Source organism: Ostrea edulis, chromosome 1 (genome assembly GCF_947568905.1).
Source record: "Ostrea edulis chromosome 1, xbOstEdul1.1, whole genome shotgun sequence".
Taxonomy (NCBI): Eukaryota; Metazoa; Mollusca; class Bivalvia; order Ostreida; family Ostreidae; genus Ostrea; species Ostrea edulis.
The window spans coordinates 103,700,603-103,724,578 of NC_079164.1; the positions used below are offsets into that span (position 1 = coordinate 103,700,603).

Consider the following 23,976-nt stretch of genomic DNA (forward strand, 5'->3'; position numbering starts at 1 on the left):
TCGAAGTTGGAACCCTGGAATATCGTTAACTATTTAATATCGGATGTAATAGTTATCTTTCCTGGAATTATAAAGTCTAAAGTCACTATAAGATTAGCTCTCACTAAATATATATACCCATTTTTATGGAAAAAAATTGCTGAATTTGTGTCTCGTTAACACTTCCATTTGTATGGTATTGCTTTCTTTACCATTAGGCACAGAGTGGGCAATTGAAAATTATCTGGCATTTACTTTACATCTCTGGCATTTACTTTACATAATATATGAGAATATTCCGATTGTGGAACAGGAGGAAATGATCCCCTGCCCATGAATTTATGTATCCTCGAAACAGAGAACTTTGCTCAAGCCGCCAAAAATTTATGCCCACGAATATTGATAAAACCACAGTTATAATGCATTAAAGTGTTTATTTCATAATTTTGATAGGTATGTTATACTTAAATAAAGCATGACTCCTGAAGCCAGGAATTGTCCATAAAAGATGTTTCAAAGTCTGCTTTAAAGAAAGTCTTTGCAAAAGTTTGCAAAAAACCAGTGTTGCAATTTGTCAAATTAATATATGTTTCCTCATTTATAATGTATAGTCAATTTTGTTCTAGCAAGACCCATGAGACCAGGATTAGGCTACACTTGAGCTAGGTTTAAAGTTTTACACAGGAATATGTAGTAATTGTTTAAAGGAAAAAGTCTAAAGATTAGGACACAAAACATCCTCTCATAATGTAGTTTGGAGTTTGTACATGCCATGACCCTGAACTCAGGGTAGAGCTTGAACCCAAATTACAAATATTTACAGTGAAACCAGTTTAATCAAACATGTGGTGGGAGACCAATTTTTTGTTGTGTTAGACAGGTTTACAGATCACACAGTGTAAAGCTCATGGAAAAAAGCAGAATTTGCAATGAATATAGTCAGATTTCATAATTGTTGAATTAGACTGTTTTAATTAGCAAGGTCACAATGCAGATGAGCATTGAGCCCCGATGGGCCTCTTGTAAATATGGAAAAAGATATTGTTTTGTTAGATGTTCAAATACTGAACAGGTGTGCAAGAAAATTTAGATGCAAATGTATAATAATGAAAATAAACGAATAGTATTTTGGCAAATTTCTCTCATTAAGGGGTATATTTGTCCATTATTTTTTCTTGAAAGCTGCAATAGTTCCAGATCATGATACATGTATTTGCATCATTTCTTAGAGAGGGTCATAAAATTGATAATGAAATATCAAATGAAGTTTAACCAAGAACTCTATAATTTGTGTAAAACGATGACATAATAATGTGAAGTTTTCTTTGATCACGGCAGATAATTGTTCTTCAAGATTCAAGATGCCTATAGTTATAATAAGTCAGTCCAAAAATCAGATTTAATTGACATCTGCTTGTTAATCCTGGCTCTTGATGTTAAATATTATTTTGTGTTTTTAATGCAACAGGTGGCAAAAAGAAACTAAATGTACAGAACTGTGTGCTGTCTTTGTTTGCTGGTCTATTTAATACATACTTGTTGAAGCAATCCTAACCATATTTTTTGATTGCCAATGCCATAGTTAAGCTTGTTTTTGACTGTTTTAAATGTTTTCCTTATAATATCTTTTAAGAGATGGATAGTAGTATAATTTACAAAAGTAGTAAGATTTTTTTTTTCAAATTGATTAAATCTTTGAAAAGTCTTTTTAAATTCTGTCATAGTACTCATAACAATGGAAATGGCTGTCTCGGAATGCTATATTATAAAGATGACATCATTGACTACAAATACCATAATGTACAGATTGTGAAAAATCTTGTGAAAATAAATCACTTGTAATTTTACCCTAGCTGTCATGAATTTAAAAAAATATTGAATCAGGCAATAAAGGTACATATATTTTGAATTATTTTCACACTTTGCTGATTCAGTAGGTGTGTAATTTCAAATAGAGATTTTTTTTTTTGCTCACCTGTTTTATGTATGTGTGAAATAATTAATCAGATATTTGCAGCAGAAAATTCAGATTTATAAGAGCATTTTTAAAGAATTGGATGAAATATTTTATATTCTAAAATGAGTGCAAAAATCAACAGAATAAAATAAGTTCATTTGTGAAGCTGAATGGAAATGGAAATTGTGATGGGAGAAGGAGAAAGATATTTAGATGTGCATTATACATAAAACATCATAAATCCACAGTAATTAGTTTGTTTTTCTCAGAGTAAAGTAAAACCCTATCTAATCCCAAATGAGGATTATTTTATTGACAGATATATTAATTGCTGAATGAACATTTATTCCATTGCCATGGCAACAGTTTTATATGTCATTTAGCATTATGATATCAACAATCCAATTTGCTATTTCAATTCCGAGTCTGCTCTCTGGTCCTTTGCTATCTTTTCTGTTCATGATCATTTCAGAGTAGGTAGGTGCAAATTGGTTTTTTTCCAAACTAGTCACTGCTGGTAATTATAGTCTGCATGTAACCTGATACACATTCTGATGGGTAATCTATTCATTCTAAATTTACAATTTAACTTTCAGTGGTCATCAAGAAGTTCAGAAATGGATGCATTCATTAGCTGTTGCATGCTGGAGTGAGTAAACATTACATGTAAATTTTTAAAATCCCACCAGGGAAGTTGTGTGATTGTATGTAAATTTTTCAGAATCTATTAATTTTTGCAAGACTTTATTACACATTCCACAAATAAAAGGGGGCTTTATATAGGGTTCATCATGTCTGTCTGTCCATCTGTCCTTCTGCTTTTCCACAGGAACAAAAAGGGTTTTTTTTTCAACGCCACATGGAACTTAATGAAGTGTCATAGGTCACTTTTCCAGAGCAGGTTCACATAGGAATTTAATATGTTGTATTCTGAACTATTTCTGCAGGGATTGTAGAGGTGTGAATGTACCCCATGTTCAGTAGGACTAGTATTTAAATGGATGAATTATGCAGTAAGGTAGATAATTTGGGTCAAACCAAAAAAGTTATGGTTCTTGGTTGTTTGGGGTTTTTTTGTATGCTCATGCAAAGACATTGAAATATGTTCTTATCTATAGCAATGTTATTTAAAAAGATTGTCTTTGTAAGGATGAATTTTTAAAGAGTTTGGTGTATGTCTGTAAACTCTATATTTTCTAATTCATCTTTGAAACGATATGGTCTTATAAATCACACACTTGTTTTATAATTGAAATAAGAGTTTAGACACACATAAAAATTCCCCCAAATCTTCTTCGGGCTATACAGGACAAAACTATGATGAACTTTGTTAATAGTTCACAAGATCAAATGGCAAAGTGACTGCAGTGTCCACATTAATTATAAGGCATTTTCTCTTATTTGATAACCTCAACAAGGATCAATGCATTTATGACAGCCTTTAAGATAACTGATGACCAGAATTTCAGTAAATTTACCTCCAGTTGACCTTTAAAAGGTGTGGAAATTTGGTTCAATCTCTTTTTTAAAGAAAAAATATCGCTGTGAAGACTGCAATTGTTTTCGTGAGAGAGCATGTTATAATGGTTTTATAATTATTTGGTGGATAAAGACCTGCCAGTATTGAATGGCTGGGTCATTCCAGGATAAATGAGCTCATTTACAATTCAATAAGGTCTGTACATGCACACAGCTAGCTTTTACTAGTGAAGTTATTTCTGTTTTGGCCAGGCCAATTAACCATTATGTTAATCAAAGACGGCCATACTTTATCCTTGTCTTTGCCTATCACTTTTAATAAAGAAAATACTGCATTTAAATGTGAATATTTTGCAGTAGTATGTTCTCTAGCAAAAATTTGTTTTTTGTATTCTGTTTGCTATGGTTTCGAAGGCCTATTGCATCTTGTCACATGATCTGTCTTTTGTAACACAAAAATGACTAGCTGCAAAGCCACCTTCTTTGAACATTAATGAACAGCTTTGTCAAACAAGGGCTTTACCTGATATTGAATGATGAATTTTGGTTGACCATGACTTTGTAGATATGGCCTTGATTTAACAAGGGCTGTGTGAAAAATAACAATGTCAATATACTTTTCTCAAATCAAAATGTATGACTTTTCAACACTTTACATGACCATTCCTCATGGTGAATTAAAGACTAGACCATTTGACATCAAAGATAGTTGCTTCTTCAACAAAAATGGAAAAAGGAAATATTCATATCTAGTGATAATCATTCAAAAAAATACTCGTCAAACACCTCTCTCACTAAGATTCTATGCACAAGTACTATGAATTTGATATTAAAAAGATGCTGGAGTTCCTCATTCAGATTAATATCTTTGTAGTCTTTGGTGATCAGGTCTTCCACAGTCTGTTGGAATTCCCATGGGCACAGATTGTACTCCTTTGTTAGCTGACCTGTTTTTATATTCTTTTGAGGCAGAATTCATTCAAAAGCATCTAAATGAAAAGAGAAAAATCTTGAAATGTGGCCCTCAACTCAACATTTAGATATATTGATGATATTTCATGTATTAACAATACTCATTTTCATTCCTATGTCAATTCGATATATCCCAGTGAACTCGAAATAAAAGACACAACAGAGTCTTCCATGTTTGCTTCATACATATTAAATATTTTATTGACCATAGGTGCTAACGGCAAACTTAAATAACTCAACTTTATGACAAACCGGATGATTTCAGCTTCTCCATCGTCAACTTCCCATATTTATGTAGCAATATTCCATTATCACCTACATATGGTGTTTATGTCTCTCAATTGATTCGACACACAAGAGCTTGTTCTGCGTATGAGCAGTTTTTAAATTGAAGCAGGCTACTGATAAACAAGTTTATGGTACAGGGGTTTCAACAGTATTTCACAAATTCTGTTGTCATTATTAAATGATCTAGATTGCCAGTACAACCTGTCATTGGGTCAAACGCTGTCTGACCTGTTTCATACCTATTGTTGAGCTATTGTTACACTGCTCATGACTACAGATTACTCCGTTTACCTGATCAAGATATAGGGCTCACGGTGTTTGTGACCAGTTGACAAGGGATGCTTATACTCCTCCAAGGCACCTGATCCCACCTCTGTCATGTTTGCCCAACTCTTAATTTTGTATTCCTAATATACTAGTTATACCCCCCGCAACAAGTTGTGTGTGGGGGGGGGGGGGGGGGGGGGGTGTACTGGAATCGGGTTGTCCATCTGTCCGTCCGTCTGTCTGTAGACGCAATGGTTTCCGGGCTCTAAAGCATTATCCTTTCCACCTATCGTCACCATATCATAAATATGGACTACCCATGGGATGAAGATGTTCCCTATCGATTTTGGGGTCAAAAGGTCAAAGGTCACGTGCACTAGACATCGAAGTAGCAATATGGTTTGGTTTGTCATGCCATTTGTTTTTTACACTCAAAAAAGAGGTAGTTTATACCTATTACCAACACCCTTTGGGAGATTGGGGGGGGGGGGGGGGGGTATTCTTAGTGAGCATTGCTCACAGTACCTCTTGTTATGAGATTGATCACTGTTCATTAATGTACTCTCACCTTTTCACACTGAAAATGGGTTAAAACGTCATGCTGAAGGTATAATTCTGTTTCTATATCATTTTGATCAAATTCAGAATGACTGTTGCATTGGGATTCTTGCACAGATTGCATTTACTTTTGAAACAAAAGCACATGATACGGATGAGCAGATAAAACACTTATCATATATTGCCCTTGTAGCCACTCCAAGGGAAGCAAAGTTATAACTCTTGACACGATTTCAACATCTCATAGGTCTGTGATCTTCACTTGATGATGTAACTGGTTGAAAATCATGATGCACTTTCAGTTCTTGCACCAAGTAGTTTATGAACAGTTCACTGTCCATTTTCATGTGACCTTTACTTGGTGAAATGACCTGTACTTGCATTAGACAACTTAGGTTTGTACCCGAGTTAGTAGGGTAATAGTCCAATGTTTGTTCCTACTCCAATGTACAATACTCCAACCATTTGCTTCCATTTTTTGAAAAATTGACAAATGCACAATATCATTACAGGACTAACATATTGCTACCTCACTTAAACTCTCGTAGAAGGCAGGATTAGTTGGATAGAGTTGAAACTTCCTCAGTTTGATTATGTTACTCTGGTAGCCTGAGTATGAACTGGAAGTCGCACATCATCACCATAGGCTCTCAAGTCATGGATAATGCAATTAAAGACTATAGAGCTAAATTGAGGAAATTTGAACTATGATCGTGAAATTTTTCTCCACTCCATGATGCAGATTTTTAGTTTCTTATACGCCCGTCGTTAGACGGGACGTATTATATGTTATGGCACTGTCCGTCCGTCCATCCCAGGTCATGTTTTCCGGACTTTTTTCCGTAACGGATGCACTTACAACTTTGAAATTTGGTCACAATATCCCCCTCAAGAATTGTAAGGGTGAGTTTACATTTCAGCTGGATTGGTCCGTCCGTCCGTCCGTGACCTACATAAGGACTAAAAGTAGGTCAAACAATTTTCCAGGATTTTTTTCATTATGGATACAGATATTGCCCTGAAATTAAGTCATAGGTTTCCTCTCAGAGGAGTACAAGTTTAGTTTGCATTTCAGCTGGATTGGTCCATACTTGACCTACTTTAGGGCTAAAAATAGGTCAGACAGTTTTCTGGGCTTTTTTTTTCATTACACATACAGATATTGCCCTGAGTCAACGGCTTCCTCTCAGAGGAAAACAAGTGCAGTTAACATTTCAGCTGGGTTGTCGCACAATGACCTGCAGTACTTATGGGATAGAAGTAGGTCAAACAGTTTTCCAGATTGTTCTTGGTATGGTTACGGGTATTGCTCTGAAATTTAGTCACAACCTCCCTTTCAGAGAAATACATAATCAGTTCACATTTCAACTCAATTGGTGCACTTTGACCTACTATAGGGCTAAAAGTAGATCAAATGGTTGCTTGGACTTTTTATCATTGTAGATAGATATTGCACCAACATTTTGTTTCAACCTCACTCTCGGAGAAATACATAATCAGTTGACATGTCAGATGGATTGGTGCACCATGACCCACTTTAAAGCTTTTCTATTCAGAATGTGTGTTGTATCAATTCAGAGTGCACAATATGCTTCCAGGTTGAATTTCGTCCGACGGGCGTATATTGTACCATTTGCGGTACTCTTTTTGTAGTCTATTTTGCTTAATATATACAGTATGCTTTAAAAAATTTAAATTTCATAATCGTTTAAAAATTGACTTCACCTACCGTATACTAAAAAGAAACGAGGCTAATGCAACTACGTAGTCCCTTTCCGTGCCCCACAAGAAGTAGAATCACCAAGACACTGACCAATATTCACCGCTTATCCGTCGAAAAGAAAGACGTTTCCAATTCCAAAAAAAATCCAATGAAATTCATAACCATCTTCTACTGAAATTTGCCACATTTTTATCATTTCCAACAATTTTTTACACAGATGTTCAAAATTCGCTCTACCAATCGTGGATTCCAAAGTTGAATTATATCTGAAATGATATCTATACTGTTTCAGATTGATCAGAGATTTGTATTAGAAATTTACTTAGAAAAATACTCGGGTGTGTGAACCTCTTTAATCTTAACCTTTTTGCACTTAAAATTTAACATCGGCAATATAAATCAATCACTAGATTGAATTGATTCATACTCATCTTTTAACACTATAGATACAAAAAGTGTAAGTTGTAAGTAGATTGGAAATAGAAGTTGACAATGTTGCTCTTAACAGAAAATTTTGAGAGAAGATACTAGGAGTATTGTCATTTTTAAAATTGCATATATCAGGTACAAAGTCCTACCTTCGAATTTGATATGGAACTAAAAAAAAAGCTGGGGGTGATAGATTGAATTTCCTGCCAAAATCCTAAATTTTCATAGAAAATTTGGGTTAAATTAATATAAATCTTTCTCAGAATTGGTGTACTGTTTGGAAAGATATATCAACCAAATTAATGAATTTACAAAATTTGAATTAGTTTCAAGTCTCTACTACTTCTATCATAAGTTACAAAATTAAATGTGTAACGGTATAGATATTGACAATACATTGGGAAAAACAGGAACTGTTATAGCAGTGTGCAGATTTAACAATCAAGGTGGTCTTTCTAAACCCATTCAACATTTGGATTGACATAAAAAAAATTCTACTAGATGGTTTGAGTAATAAATGTATCATATGCTTGGACAAATGAAATATGTATTGAACAAGTGCCTACACATCCTACACTGTGGTCAAAAGCTGAGGACCTAACTTCCTGAGATGAAATTCCAGCAAAAAGTAAAGTGCCAAGATTTTGAAATACGTTTTTTAGAGAAAAAGTATGCATGATACCAAATCCTGATAAAATTAGGTAAAGGAAAATGATGCAATATGAGATTGATTTTTTAAAGATTATTTTTGATAGGACTTCTTTCAATGTTTTTTCACTAGAAATCATTGAAGTTAACACTGGATATGTAATTGCATAATTTTCTTGTTATCACATATCCTAATGCAATGACAAATTCTAATGTTTATTTGTATATATAGTGTAGAAAGAAAAGTTACATCTTTATCAAGTCTAACTAATAGTTATGATGAAGGGAAGTAAACATTGGACACAAAATATTATGTCACAGACATTGTATTCTATAAACACCATGCTTACCAGATTATCCATAACAACGGAAATGATGCAGCAATTAGGTTCATTAGGGAGCTTTTGTCTTTGATAATTGGGAAAAAATTATTTTTCAACTAATTTGTGAACTGAAAATTGTGACAAATAAATGCCACTAAAAAGTCAAGTATTTATAAACTGGTCTGTAATGACTCGTCATTATATTACTTCTGACTACAGGAAATCACAAATTTGTAATAGATATTTTAATTCAACTCCGTAGATCCAATGGTATATGAAAATCAATTGTATGTGATGTACAGTGAAAAAAAAATTATGCTTCACATGCAAATATCTTTCTCTTCATAGAGATTAAGATGATATGAAGGTCATCCAGAGTGACTAAGATGAGATGAAGGTCATCCAGAGTGACTGAAACAGCAGAAGGAATTTGACGCAGTAAGTTAGCAAGATTTATAAACTTATTAAAACTCTTGAGTCGAAGACGCAACTCTTTGAGCTCATTTGATTTGCTTAACTCCTGTAATGTTTTGATTTAATGTAATTTTCTTTACTTTGTCACCGAAAGAACTGACTACAGAACACAGTGTCGAGCAAATGTTTTCAGGTCCCCCTTGCCAACATGGAACAAGGTGGTTTGCATCTGTCAGTTGGTATGTCCGTCGGTTGGTAGACCAAGTGTTGTCCACTTGGTATTTTCAGAACCCTTTTGCTTGATAGACATTAAACATGTTACACTAGTTACCCCACAAGATTTATTCAGAGGTCAGAGGTCAAGGATCAATCTACTCTGCACATGGGAAGATGTTACCTGCTCAATATCTTATGCACTCATCAAACTTGGTACACTTACACCCCCTAAATAGTAGATGACCTCGGTCAAAATGTTATAGATATTATAACGACTTTTCATTTTAAATCTCGCACAAGGTCATAAATCGATTTACTCTTAATATAAAAGAAATGCTGCTTATTATCTTCAGAATCCTTTGCCTGATAGAGATCAAACTTGGTATTGTGGTTGCTATAGTATTGAAACAATTGTCACTGATTATATATAAAAAAAAATCATCACTAAAGATTGCATGTCACCAACTATTGATGCAAAATGCTTGCAATTGATTGTCATTTATAAAGTTTTACAGAAATGAGGGTGAATTCAAAATGGTGTCAGGTGCAGAATCAGCTTGTAATTTGTATGCTCTCCCAGGGACCACCAGGCTTAGGATTTCTCGAAAAAATCTCAAACTAAAGTTTTAGTTTTCTTTTATTTGAGCAGTCAAAATTTGAGTAAAATCTTGACTTGAGTCCAAATTTCGACTTGAGCTTATTTCGTGAAATCCAGGCCCGATAATGTGTTATGACCTTGACTAGATAACGGTTGTTTGGCTCAGGACAAGGTCACTCAAATTTTGTTTAATCTTTGTCCTGGCCATAATTTTGCAGTTGAGAGACATTAGAACCTCAAACTTAGTACAAATGTTGCTTGATATGTACAGATGGTTTGTCAGGACCCAAACTCAAGGTCCCATAAGGATAGGTCTAGTTCAGAGATAAATGGGCACAATCTTTGCATTAGTTTTTTTAAAAAAAAATCATTTTTGAAAAATGAAGCCGTTTGCTACATGTGATATTAATATGCATGTATCTTTCATTTCTGATGTTTTATGCTTATATAGCATAGAACAAACTTATTTGACCTGAAGGTTTGAGAGAATTAAGCTAGCTGGTGTAGAAAGATGACTTGTGTCTTTCAGATTACAATGAAACTGATGTTTGCTTCAGTTAATGACCTTATGCTGTCAATTGAAATCTTATAATCTACAACTTTATGTCTTGTTTAGCCTCACAATAGTACATGAGATCTTCTATATGATGTATTGTTTTTCTAGTTATAAAGAACCATTTTCTTATTTGCATTGGTGACTATAAACAAATAACTATCTTAAAGTTGGTTTTTATCCTGTGAAGCAGATGCAGGACAAATATCATCTAGGCTGATGTATTTAAGACATCCTCCTACACAAGAAGTAATGTCATGCATTTCACTCAAGGTCATATTATATTCATTTTAGGAGGTCCATTCAAATTAAAACGTGATGCAATTTTAGATTGGAGAGTAGGATTCAGTAATTATGAAATGACATTTTTGTCAAAGCGGTGGTAGTTTATTTTGATTTATTCCTCGGTGTGATGTGGCTGCAGGAAAAAGGATGATTTGTCTGCATTTGTTAATCTTCAACATGATCTCCCCAAATTCAATTCTTGTTAGCTGTTTGAGTACAGTGACAGTGCTTGGCCTAAGACCTCCTGGGACCAGCACAGCAATTGTACCAGAAATCTAATATATTTACAGAGAACTTTACTGGTGTCTTGATTTGAGGCTTTAATTTGTGACCTTTAGAATACAAGGGGATCCTCCAATTGGGTCTTATTATTGGGTAGTGTGACTTATGACACTGCCTGAGATGGGTTTCTTCATTGCTGGACAAGGGTTAAGGTCCAGGCTGTAATAACATTGAGAGTGAGAGATAAATATTGAAGATAATATGATGGACATGAGGAAAATGCTGTGCTTCTGTACCCATACATGTTTTCAGTATTGTTTCTGAGAGAACAAGAAATGAAATTATATCCAGAATGAGATGGTGGAAGAATGAAAGTTCTGAAATCAGTAAAATTTCAATCATCTGTAAGATTCGTATTGATTGTAGTTAACAGTGCTGTGATTATATAATCTCTGAAAACACTTTGTTTGAACTGTTTGATTACTAAATGATTTTAACACTGTTCACAAATTCTGACTCAGGTTTTTAGATCTTTCTTGATCCTGAGGTGAGTAGAGCTACAATTGCATGGCTTAGAAGTTTTTTTTGTTTTGTTTTTTTATTATTTACCCCCACCACCTCAAAATTTCACAAACACCAATATGGGGAACCTGAAGCTTTATACTATACAACTGTCATTTTTGGCAAGCATATTTTGTACTGAAAGTGGTGCTCTGTATGGATTAATTGATTAGTGTGTCATTAACTTTTTGACCACCATGATAGCTCAGTTGGTAGAACATTATGTTTGAGTGTAAGGTGGCGAGTTCATTAGTTCACAGCAGGACAGGTCAAGTCTGAGATGTATACTGATAATGCCTCTGTAGCAAATCTCCACTGCACCTTACAGAACTTTCAGGCTGACTGAAACTGGGACTTTGGTACCTATATGAATTAAAGAGTTAATAGAAGTGAAAGTCACTATCTTTCAGGATGACTGTAAACTGGCAGTTATTTCAACTTAAAAGTCACCGGATTAGATCATTCAGGATGACTTAAATTTGACTATGGTATTTGCATAAGTTACTTGAACTGAAAGTTGCAGGTCTTTCTATATGACTTCAACTGGATGGTGGTGCTTGGACAAGTTAATTGGAGAATCCTATCCTTTAATTTCAAAATAGACTTTAAACCTGAAACCTATAGTATAAACTTATTTTAAGATAATGCCTTAGTAAAAACACGTAATCATGATAATAGAAGAGTCTAAAACTACAAGATTGTCACAGATTTTCAGAGCAAAATTGACCTTTGAGAAGAAAATGGGCTGGCATATTTTTTTTTTACTTTTTTATTTTTTTTTTTATTTTATTATTATACATACATTGTTTTTGAAACATGGAACACATGCCATTTTTATCCCAAGTTGCAGCTGATACAGATGTACAAAATGTGTAAGTTTGTGAGGTTACAGCAAGTATGTGTTCTGTATTTTATGAAGCAATATAATAGTTACTTCAAATTTAAAAAAAAAAAAATTTAAGCTAAAATTGAAAAAATTTGAAATTTTCATTGATTAATTGAAGCAATATATACTCAAATGCCGATTGGTCTGGTACCCCTTTATTACTTTCTTGCAAGAGGGTATATATGAACGCAGGTGGAGTTTTGATAGGAACCCTCCCCTACCTATTTTTCAACTTTGAAGCTAATAATAATTAATGTAAACGATCGAAACAAAAAACTTACAGATCCAACAAAAAGTCTTTTGAAATGTTTTACAGGTTTTAATATGCTTTGTTAAACTATTCGTTTTATTTTTTATTCCTATTAATGCAATAAGGAAAAGAATTACAGCCTTTTTATTAAGGAAAATAGCATACCCATTAAAATTTTCTTTGTGTTCTTGTGTTATGATTTGCCAATATTTTGATCCTGAATAAACTTGGAGCCAAGAAGTGTTACTCAATTAAGTCTCATTTGGACATTACATCTGTTTGTATATACAGGCAATTTCTTAAACGTATTAGTCTGTCTAATTCTTTCAGTTTTTTCTATTCTTAAATTGACTTTCTTAGAGCTTTGGAACATTATGATTTTCACACAATTTGATTGTAAGGAATCTGACATTTTTCATGGGCGACGATTTTAAATTCGATTACAGAAATGTGAATCTCTTAATTCTGGTAGTTTGTTTGAGAGTGTGATTAAACTCCCCGTGATACTAAATAGCTGACAAACATGAAGTCTGGGGTATAATATCTTTAATTAAAATTCTCTCACCTGTATTACAGAGTGATTAGTGGAGTATGCAGGTGAGGATCAGTTTTTGGCGGAACTAGAGATTGTTTTCATCTGAATGTCTTATGTGTATTCTGCTTCTCATCAGAAAAGATTCAAGCACCTGGCAAGCTATTTGAATTCTTAATACCCTATTATTAACAATTTTTAGGATATTACTTGTTAAATCTGATGAATCCTTGGTCAGAAAATCTCAGCAAATTTTCTTTATTGTTGTAACCGCCTTGAACCTGGTAAAATGTGAAGGTCATGAAATTAAGAATTAAATTATTAGCTTGCCTGACCTTGCATGATTGAAATTTTTTCATCACCTGTGATGAGGGGATGATGCTGACGAGTGTTAATAAAAAATGAATAATTAAGTAACATATGGTTAAAATTTTGCACAATAACTACAGTCTACTCATATAAATTGATGTTCGGTGGACCAGGTAAACAAAGTTGATACTTTTGTTCATTTTGCGAAAATAAATTTTTGATCTAATTTAAGGAACTTGTGCAATCCAGAACCAAACTTTCAATTGGTTACAGACTTATTGTTTTGAAAACATTGTTCATATAGTGAAAATAAATTAAGTTCGTATTTTATGTATCATGTTTTTCAAATGATAAGATGCTACTTTTTAGCTCAAGTGAGCTTTTCTGATCGAAATTTGTTCGTTGTTGTTGGCGTCATTATTGTCATTGGCGTAAACTTTTCACATTTTCATCTTCTCCAGAACCACTGGGCCAATGTCAACAAAACTGGGCAAAAAGCATCCTTGGGTAAAGGGGATTCAAATTTGTTCAAATGAAGGGTCATGCTCCTTTCAAAGGGGAGATAATCAAAAAAATAGGATGGGTCTTAAATTCGTATGAAAGCTTCCTGACATAGTGCAGATTCCAGTTTGTTAAATCATGGCCCCCCAGGAGGTAGGATGGGACCACAATAGGGGATCAAAGTTTTACATACAAATATATAGGGAAAATCTTTTTAAAAATCTTTTTCTCAAGAACCTCTGGACCAGAAAAGTTTATATTTACATGAAAACTTCCTGACATAGTGCAGATATAAGTTTGTTAAAACCATGGTCCCCCGGGTGTAGGGTGGAGCCACAATATGGGATCAAAGATTTACATGGGAATAGATTAGGGAAAAATCTTTTAAAATCTTCTTCTCAAGAACCATTGAGCCAGAAAAGTTTACAGATACATGAAAGCTTCCTTATATAATGCAGATTCAAGTTTGCTGAAATCATGGCCTCCGGGGGTAGGGCGGGGCCACTATAGGGCATCAAAGTTTTACATAGAAATATATAAGGAAAATCTTAAAAAATCTTCTCAAGGACCATTAGGCCAGAGAGGTTTACATTTACATAAAAGCTTCCTGACATAGTGCAGATTCAAGTTTGTTAACATCACAGCTACCGGCGTAAGGGTGGGGCCACTATACGGATCAAAGTTTTACATACAAATTTGTAGTGAAAATCTTTAAAAATCTTCTTCTCAAGAACCACTGGGCCAGAAAAGTTTACCTTTACATTAAAGCTTTCTGACATAGTACAGATTCAAGTCTGTAAAAACCATGGACCCCAGAGGTAGGTTGGGGCCACGATAAGGATCAAAGTTTTACATGCGAATATGTAGGGAAAATCTTTAGATATGGGCCAAGGTGACTCAGGTGAGCAATGTGGCCCATGGGCCTCTTGTTTCTGATGAGCTGGCTGTGTTCAATAGAATTTAACAGTTCTTCAAATCTTTAAACATTGGGGGTAAAAATGTGCCTAACTGGTTAAAAGTGTAGTGAATTCTTCAATCAGGATGTGTATTTCAGTAAGATGTTGAAAGATTTTTGTATATTTTTTTATACTTAAATATATCTATAATGTCAGAATCGTTCAATCAGTGCCTCTGTTTTTAATCAAATTTTCAAGATAATGCCATTTCTATTTTTAATTAATCCATTTCACACCTGAGGTATAATGCCTCTAATATGCCAACATTTTCCATTTTGGGAGGAAGATTATACTTTGTTGTAAAGTTAAAATTAACAGCAAGACTATTAAATTAATAAATAATATAATTGGGCAAGGTTGTTTGTGTCTTCTTGAAAAAACACAAACAAGTGTTAAGAAAAAACTATGACTGGAGATCAGTAAATACTCTGGGTACACATTGTAAATACAGGTCACTGTCACAAGGCCTCGGGGCACGATTAGAACATGCATCACATGTCACCATAGTCACAATGACAAGGCCTCGGGGCACGATTAGAACATACATCACAAGTCACTTTAGTCACAGTGACAAGGCCTCGGGGCATGATTAGCGCATACATCACAAGTCACCATAGTCACAGTGACAAGGCCTCGGGGCACGATTAGAACATACATCACAAGTCACTTTAGTAACAGTGACAAGGCCTAAGGGCACGATTAGATCATTTATCTATGAAATAAAAGGATTAACCAGCAATTTGATTTATTGAATATAACCTCCCTTGCCACCAACACAGCTGCAACGATTGTTGGGAGTTATTGTCCTTTAATTATCCCCTTGTAATTCATTGTTAGAGGGGATATGCTAAGGGAATCATTCATGTGTGGGTGAGTATGGGTGTTTGTATGTGTATATGTAACACTGAGCTTGAAGATGCTCTACTGGCCCAGGGGTGTGCAATTAAAAAGATTAACTACTAGCTCAGGGGCTAGTGGCAGTAACAAAGATACTAAACCAAGAGCATCAGTTACTATCCCATGAACTACTTACTAACAGTAATATAACAAAACGTCTAAAATGGAGTTGATACATGCAAGCTGAAATATAAATATCCAAACAATGGTCAGTTTCATATCTATTATTATTAAACAGTTTGTTTGATAGCTTCTGACCAAGTGGGGAATGATTCAGTTTAATCATAATTTTATGGCATTTCATACTTTCTAAACGGAATGTTTTTAAAAATGTTTTTGGATTTTTCAATATCTTGAAATTTTTTACAGTTTTTGATTGATACCTCATTATCAAGGAAAGAATACCCTATTAGGTCAAAGATCACTACGGGACTTCACATTGTTTTATTGTGTCGCCTACGTTACACGCAGTGGCGACATATAGGGATCACTAGTCGGCGTCGTCACAAAAAATTTCTGTCACAGTTTTCTCAAGAACCACATGGGGCAACTCCCTGATATTTGGCACAGAGCATCAGTGTGGCCAACTGTATTGTGTAAGACATTTTCGAATCTGTCGCTTATCAACTTCCTGTTTGCCAGGACTTAGAATTTTTTAGAGCAAAAAAATTTTTTGCTGAAGATTTTATTTTATAATTAACTGAAGGACAGTATTTTTATGTACAAAAGGACAGTATTTGTAATTCCCATACTGAAGGACAGTATATGTGATTTCAGAACAGCACTAATTATGATTTTTCTTGAGAAACAGTAAATTGGATATATAAAAAGACAACAAGACTAAGCAGTAAACCCAACAGATAATTACTTATAGTTATTACCATTGTCTTGAAGAGCACAGTAACAGGTTGATACATATTTTCAAACATATGTTTTCATTCAGTCTACATTTAATAAATGTCTTAATTTCAAACAGATTCTCCCAAATATTCCATTCCATAATAATGTCTCATCTTTCAATTTCAATTAAGTTATCGTTAAAGAATGTTTAGTAATTCTCAAAACCTTTAAAAGGAGTATTAAACTGACAAAAACCATTTGAATAATTTACTTTTTCAACATTATACGTGATATATTACATATAGAATGAACTAGCAGGCGACACATGTCTTCCGGGGAAGACTTAATACTGCGTGTTCTGTTGAATCCTTAAATTAATTAGGGCTCAATTTTTGTGAATTTTGTTTTATCCTATGAATTTTAAATCACAATGATTGATTGATTATTGTTTTACGTCCCTCTCGAGAATATTTTACTCATATGGAAACGTCACCACTGCTGGTGAAGGGCTGCAAAATTTAGGCCTTTGCTCAGCGCTTATGGCCATTGAGCAGGGAGGGTTCTTTATTGTGCCACACCTACTGCGATTTTATAATATTTCGATGCACAGAAACCATTTCCACAAAATTACATGTACATCCCCAAAAAAACTGTAAAATCAAATTCAGGAAAATTGGCCTCCACAAATTTAAATGATTCCACAGTGTTAGAGTTGTAGTTCCTGATTAAATATGGTGAATTAGAAGCACAGGGTTATACTGTGAACTGAATTTTAGGCATTTCTTTGTATATCAATGGTATATGGTGACCTGATATATTACAGCAGCATTGTTTTTTAACTACAGATACTGCTAATTGATATACACCCAGTGCATGGTTTAAGCCCACACGTGTAAGGAAAACTAAATCCATAGTGATATAGATCAGGAAGGCCTCTACCAAAATTGTCAATTTCATGATCCACGGGGTAGAGGAGCCAAACTTACTAAATCTTCTTTACCCTTGAGGCCTTAGGGGTGGACAAAAACTGTCAAAAATTGACTAATTTTCAAATTGTTTCTTCTGTACAACCGCACAATTGTAAGAAAAACTAAATGTATAATGGTGAAGTAGAGCAGAGAGGCCTCTACAACAATTGTAAATTTCATGATCCCTAGGGTAGTGGTTCTTATGTCAGGACAAAGCCAAACCTGGTTTATCTTGTATATGTGTACATGTAGCTTTTGAAAAACGTCTTCTTTAGTGCTATTGATACTAAAGTGAAACTAAATGGATACTTAGAAAGAGCAGGTAATTCTTTACTACGCTACTATGTTAAGGGCTTCCATAGTAAAATGCACTATAATTATGAGATGAAATTACACCTCAAATTAACAAGTATCATTACACTTGTTATGGTTAAACACAGACACGATACTACCCATATATTTACTGCGACTCAGTTACCGTAAATCTCCTCATGGTAATTTCTCATGACGTCAGTTGAATATCACGTAACACTTTGTTTTTGGTAACCATAAAGAGGCCCTACTTGTAAACAAAAGTTCAGGTGCATGCAGGTTACCAGCTGAATTTTTATGGATATACTCAGAAAGAAATAAAAGTTCTTTACATGAAAAGTGTTGGGAACAAATGCATACTCAAATTAAGCATGCTATAATTTAACAGCATATCAACAGTCATTAGCGAACTAACTGCATGGGTTATTGGAAAGCATTTGAAAAGAATTTTTTTTAGGTATACAGGTTGTCACTTCATAATGGTAGTAAATAACGACAAAATATTTTGACTCTTTCCCCCCGAGATACAACTATAAGAACCTGGACGTTGTGATGTACTTTTTCAATATAGGCAGTGATGAAATCTTTTAACAATTGTCACACATAAACAATTAAACATTTTTAACTTCTTAATACCCATCCAATTCTTTTCAAATTTGGTATGAAGTATCTTTGGGACAGGGGGGACAAAAAATAAAAAAAATTCAGGACTCCTGTACCTTGGGGCCTTAGAGTTTGGCAAAAAGTGAACAATTTTCAAAAATCTTCTACTCTCTATAACTGCATATCTTTAAGAAAAACTAAATGCATATAGATATATAGAGCAGGAAGGCCACTACCATATGTAAATTTCATGATCCCCTGGGTAAATGTTCTGACTCCAAGGTGGGACCAAACTTGGTATATAAAGTGTATGTGTGTAAAACATTTAAATGCTATCTTCTTTTATGCTATTGATACTAAATTTAAACTAAAGAAATATTTAGAAGGAGTATAGGTAGTACTTTGATACCATATTTGTAAATTTCATGATCTCTTGGGTAAGGGTTTTGGTTCCAGAGTGGGGCCAAAATTATTATAGTGATTATTGTATTTATCTTTTATCTTTTAAGTTTGCTGATACAGTATGAAAACAAAATGCAATTATTTAGGAAAAGCAGAAAATTATGTACCAAACTTTAGAATTTCGCAACCCCAGGGTTTTAACTGGGGGACAGGGCCGAATTAGTCATATTGTGTTAATGTTACATGTATTACGTAAAGTCTTTCATCAGTGTAAACACTAGTTTTAAGAACACGGCTTGTTTCATACTGTTGCTGAATGCAAGGTGAAGATAACAAACAGTTATCAATCTCATAACTCATACAATATTAGAATATAGCTTAGATATTCAGAACAGGAATTTTTTTTCTAGATTTCATAGCCATAGGGGCTAGTGATGCTTTTAACTAATACTCAGGTGATCGATAAGGCCTGTGGGCTTTTTAGGTCACCTGAATTCATTCAGGTGACCTATTGCTATCTGTTTTTGTCCGTCGTCGTGCGTTAACATTTGAACATTTTCAGCTTCTCTGAAACCCCTGAACCAATTTCAACCAATTTTGGCATATAGCATCTGTGGGTGGAGGGGAACAAAAATTGTGAAATTCGTGGTCCCTACCCCCCTGGGGCCTGAGGGGTGGGACAAAAACCATGAAAATGAATGTAATTTTTAAAAAAAATTCTTCTTTACTCCTGGACATCAAGAAGCCAAACTGTGGGCATAATTATAATGAGCGTTGAGCCCTCTACCAAAATTGTGAAATTCATGGCCCCTGGGGCAGGGGTTCTTGTGTTAGGGTGAGGCTCTATTGGTCATATAGTGAAAATGTAGAAATTCTTTGAAAATCTTCTTCTCTGTCTCTGGGTATTAAGTAGACAAACTAATAGCATGGTAATGATGAGCAAGGATGCCTCTTTATACCCCCCGCAACAAGTTGTGGGGGGTATACTGGAATCGGGTTGTCCGTCTGTCCGTCCGTCTGTAGACGCAATGGTTTCCGGGCTCTAAAGCATTATCCTTTCCACCTACCATCACCATATCATATATATGGACTACCCATGGGATGAAGATGTTCCCTATCGATTTTGGGGTCAAAGGTCAAGCACACTGGACATTGAAGTAGCAATATGGTTTCCGGGCTCTAAAGTGTTATCCTTTCCACCTACAGTCACCATATCATACATGTGGACTACCCATGGGATGAAGATGTTCCCTATTGATTTTGGGGTCAAAGGTCAAGCGCACTGGACATTGAAGTAGCAATATGGTTTCCGGGCTTTAAGCGTTATCCTTTCCACCTACAGTCACCATATCATATATATGGACTACCCATGGGATGAAGATGTTCCCTATCGATTTTGGGGTCAAAAGGTCAAAGGTCACGTGCACTGGACATTGAAGTAGCAATATGGTTTCCGGGCTCTAAAGCTTTATCCTTTCCACCTACAGTCACCATATCATACAAATGGACTACCCATGGGATGAAGATGTTCCCTATCGATTTTGGGGTCACAAGGTCAAAGGTCACGCGCACTGGACATTGAAGTAGCAATATGGTTTCCGGGCTCTAAAGCTTTATCCTTTCCACCTACAGTCACCATATCATACAAATGGACTACCCATGGGATGAAGATGTTCCCTATCGATTTTGGGGTCAAAAGGTCAAAGGTCATGCGCACTGGACATCGAAGTAGCAACACTCAGAAAAGAGGTAGTTTATACCTATTACCAACACCCTTTGGGAGATTGGGGTAAGCGGGGGGTATTATTAGTGAGCATTGCTCACAGTACCTCTTGTTAAAAATTGTGAAATTCATGGCCCCTGGATCAGGGGTTCTGGTGCTAGGGTGGGGCTCTATAAGTCATATAGTGAAAATGCATTATTTCTTTGAAAATCTTCTTCTCTGTCCTTGGGTAGTAAGTAGTCAAAATTGTGAAATTCATGGCCCCTGGGTCAGGGGTTCTGGTAGTAGGGTGGGGCCCTATTGATCATATAGTGAAAATGCATTTTATTTCTTTGAAAATCTTCTCCTCTGCTGCTGGGTATTAAGTAGACAAACTAATAGTATGATAATGATGATCATGCAAGGATGCTTCTTTCAAAACTGAAATTTATGGCCCCTGGGTCAGGGGTTCTGGTGCAAAGGCGGGGCTGACCACATAGCTATTCAATGTTTCTTCCATCCAAAAGTAAAATTCTTATATTTAAACACAAACCTAATTCAAACATTGGAAGGTTGTTACATGATACTCAGGTGACCTATAAGGCCCCTGGGCCTCTTGTTGTTTCATAAGAATCATAGAACCAGAGAAGCTAGACTATGCCTGAAAGACTTCCTCATTTGATGAAAATTCTCTTCCAGGGGGAGACATTGCATTTTGTACTTTTTGTCTGTCTTTCAGTCTGTCTGTCACACAATCTTTTGAATGCTTCTCCTCTTGTATGGCTTTTCAGATAGACTTGAAATTTTGTACAATGCTGCATTGCCATTTGTAAATATACATATTGTCAGAACAGGAGGATCCAATTATTTTCCTGAAATTTACAGTGGATCTAAGAGGGGTGGAGGATGTAAAGTAGCTCATGAAGTCTTCTCCAATATGGCTTATCAGATAAACTTGAAACTTTGTACAATGCTTCATTGCCATGTGCAGATGTGCATATTATCAAGACAGGAGGACCCAATTGTTATCCTAAAAATTATAGTGGATTTAAGAGGGTTGGAGGGTGTAAAATAGCTTGTGAACACTTCTCCTATATGGCTTATTGGATTAGCCTTGAAATTTTATGCAATACTTTGTCATTTAATGGTGTTCACATTGTTCTGACCAGGGGTCCAATATTTTGCTACAATTTAAAGTGAATCAAAGAGGAGTGTTTTATACGTTCTTTCATGTACAAGGGTATGTTCACTTTCCTACTGGTACTTCAGCATAACAGTCATTATTTTTGTTTCAGATACAACAATGTCATTGGTCACATTGATGTTGAATCTTAATTTTCTCCATCTTTTTCTGCAATGCAGAAAGTGCAGTTCATAATGTCTTGTGTTCTTTAGCACCTCATGCTTTCTCCTCTATACCATACAGAAACAGGGTTGTAATTTGGAGAGCTGGGGAGTTAACTGTTTATAGCTGCTTAGCAAGCATTCTCATTTAGTATAGATTCAATTCAGTTCACACTATGCTGGGGGGGGGGGGGGGGTCAATGAGAATTTACAAAGTGATCCTTTCAAAATATTCTTACCATAACCAATGCTTATACATTGCATATAATATTGCAAATAGCTTTCAAATACTATGAATTATGACCTACTGGGATGCAGTGATCCTAGAGTAAAGTTTTAAGATACCAATTGGAATCTTCAAATCTTTCCAAAAGCAAAGAAATAATCACAGTTATTCTATACAATTTGCAAACATCCTGAGAAATGTAGTGTATAGAGCCTAATTGTTGGATTACTGGTGGTGTTCCAAACTTCAGGACCTAATCTCCATCCATATAAACAAAGTGAAGCGGGTGAGCATTGAGGCCCATTGATCTCTCGTTTTATCGACTGTTCATTTACCTTTGTGCATTCTGGCATGACTCTTAGAAAATAGTAGAGAAATGAGATAATTACTGAGGGAGTTATACTGATATAAAGATGTTGTTCCATCTTTTTGCATGGTTTTTTGGTGGAAGAAGAATTGCACTTTAATTATTGCTGTCAATATTATTGAAATGATTGACAGGAAATTGAACAGACCTATGATAATGTTGATTTTCAGGAAATGATCAGAAAGAACCAGTTGTCTTCATTAAATTTTCATGATTAATTGCTGCAATTGGTTTGTCATTAAAATGAAATGACAGGTAAATTAATTAATATAAATGTTAATCAAATTTTGCACTTGTAAGCTTCTTTGATGTTCTGTACTTTCATATTTCAACTCATGTTCAGCATATATGAGCAAATGGCTAGTACAAGGTTTGTTCAAATTTATTTGATTTTTGTCATTCTTGTAAATGTTGCTTTATCAATGATGCTCTAGATGTACTGAGGTCATCCTAGTTTTGCATGATGGAATTTTTCTAGGAAGTTTGTGTAGTTTGTCTCGTCATGGACCTCCTCTAAACATCCTTTGTTAAACCAAATAAGGACTTGATTCCTGAGCAGACTCTTTTACACCTCAATGGTGTGTATAACCAAAAATAAAAATATGTACAACTGCATGTTTTGTATAATCAAGGAATTCATTGACATGGAACATGAAATGCTATGGCACCTTTTCATGATAAACTTTTTATAAACACTCTTAATAACTTTGAAAGGTTCAAATGACATATCATGATTATTTTACATGAATACTGCAAAAGGATAGTAAAAAAAATCCAATTAATGGACTTAGATATCTAAAATTATAAGTTCAGTTGTAAATTTTATGGGAGGAGCAAATCTTGGAGAATCCCTGCATAATTTCTTTAGTGAATGCCACTTCAAGTTTATATTGTTCATGCACTGTGGTGCTTCAGTATGGATGCAGATTTAGGCTTGTGCAGCTGACCAATGTGAAAGCATCCAAACTTCTATCACCCACAGTAGCATTTGAACCTGTAACCTAACTATCAACTTCTGAACTCCACTCTCTCTCCTGGACTGTGCCACGTGGGCGACTTTGTGAAAATGAGCCTGCAAGTAGATGCTAACAACTCTCTGTTTTAATGGAACTTTGATATGCAGCTTTGGATTATATGTATATTTTATTATCTTTTGTGATCCATGTTTCAGGTCTAAAGGATAATGTCCAATGAACACTGATGACAATTAATGATCATACCTCATTAGACTAATCATGTTGTCATAGCAATAACTTTGAGATGGAAAGGATTACAGTGGGATAAATAAAGGGTGAAAGGCCTTTCATCTGAGGAAAATAATTATTTACTAAGTACAGCAATAGCCATCATTAGCAGCAGTTAGCACATTAGTTCAGATCTGCATTATTATCAGTTAATTACAAAGTTTA

At 34.9% G+C, this 23,976-nt stretch overlaps 1 protein-coding gene across 1 annotated transcript in view; it reads left to right on the plus strand.

The window, feature by feature from the left end:
- The window catches only part of LOC130047291 (zinc finger homeobox protein 4-like), a 182,491-nt gene that overhangs the window by 65,778 nt on the left and 92,737 nt on the right, over positions 1-23,976 (plus strand). Inside the window, exons 3-4 of the mRNA XM_056141941.1 lie at positions 2,533-2,585; positions 8,972-9,061. The gene's annotated coding sequence lies outside the window, so the exon portion shown is untranslated. The remainder of the gene's footprint in view (positions 1-2,532; positions 2,586-8,971; positions 9,062-23,976) is intronic.